Genomic DNA, 1,631 nt, shown 5'->3' with positions numbered 1-1,631 from the left:
TGGACTCGCACTTCCCAGGGAGTATAGCCTCTGATGCTGACTTATCAACTCAAATCAGCTTACCCCCTCTAAATAATCCTAATCCGTTTCAAGTGACCAACACTCAAATAAAGTGGGCTATCCAAACTTTTAGACCGTATAAATCTCCAGGTCCGGACGGAATTATTCCCGCAGATATTCAACAGGGTGAATTCGTAATCCTCCCCTGGCTTCTAAGCATTTACAACAGTTGTATTAAGCTTATGTATGTTCCAGGCTGCTGGAGAGTGGCTCGAGTAATATTCATTCCCAAAGCAGGAAAAATAACTCACTGCAGTGCCAAGGACTATAGACCAATCAGTCTGCCTTCTTTTCTTCTGAAAGTACTGGAGAGAGTTCTTGATCTGCATATCAGGAACAAGATAAACCCAGCACTCTTATCTCCATCACAGCATGCTTACACTAAAGGCAAGTCTGTCGATACTGCGCTTCATGCACTCATCTCGCAAGTTGACCATTCCATCTCTCTCAGGGAATACACACTTGCCACCTTTCTCGATATTGAGGGCGCTTTCAACAATGTCTGCCCCAATGGTATCATAAAATCCCTCTCAAAGTTAAATCTCGACAATAGTCTGGTTAAATTTGTAGAGGCCCTTCTCAAAACTAGGATTATCACATCCGACATCGGAAGTGTTCAATCCTCCAGAGCAGTCTGTCGGGGAATGCCATAAGGTGGGGTTCTCTCTCCTCTTCTATGGAACATAGCGGTTAATTCGTTGTTAAAACTTTTGGAACAATCCGGATGTAGTGTTATAGCTTATGCGGACGACATTGCTATTGCCTCATCTGGCAAATTCCCCCAAGTTCTATCCAATGTTATTAACTCTGCGCTCCTCATTGTAACTGAATGGTGTAGGGAATTCGGTCTGGATATTAACCCCGCAAAGACAGAGGTTATTCTCTTCACCAGGAAATATAAAATACCGACATTTTCCTTACCAAAGATAAAGGGCGTTACTCTAAATCTAAGTTCGAACGTCAAATATCTGGGTATTATTCTGGACTCTAAACTCAGCTGGAAAGACAACTTGACTGAGAGAACCCGCAAAGCGGTATGCGCCACCTACTGTTGCAGAAGAGCTATAGGTCGCAGTTGGGGGCTCAAACCGTGCATTATACTCTGGCTCTATTCAGCGGTTATCGAACCAATTCTTCTGTATGGGGCTGCTTTCTGGTGGCAGGCAACTGAAAAAGCATGCCACACCAAATTAATTGACAAAACTAGGAGGATAGCTGCACTACAAATCACTGGTGCTCTTCGCTCTACCCCCACGCAAGCTCTTTTCGCTATGCTTCATTGGCTGCCATCTCGGCTTCTGGTAAAACAGCAAGCCAAAATAGTTGCAACTAGGCTCAACGCCCTCTCCTGCTGGTCAAGAACCGATATAGGCCACGCGATCATACTGAATCAGGATCTGCCAACTCCCGTCTCTATTGACTACATGTGTTGTTACCCAGACCTAATTAGGGGGTTCGAATCTCTTATACCTAGCAGGGAGAACTGGATCCTTGAAAGTGTGATCCCTCTCCAAACGGTTGACATTTACACGGACGGCTCCAAAATAGATAAACGAGCCGGCTGTGGCATT

The sequence above is a fragment of the Teleopsis dalmanni genome, chromosome 1 (genome assembly GCF_002237135.1).
Source record: "Teleopsis dalmanni isolate 2A chromosome 1, ASM223713v2, whole genome shotgun sequence".
Lineage (NCBI taxonomy): Eukaryota > Metazoa > Arthropoda > Insecta > Diptera > Diopsidae > Teleopsis > Teleopsis dalmanni.
Note: the sequence above shows the minus strand (reverse complement) of the source record.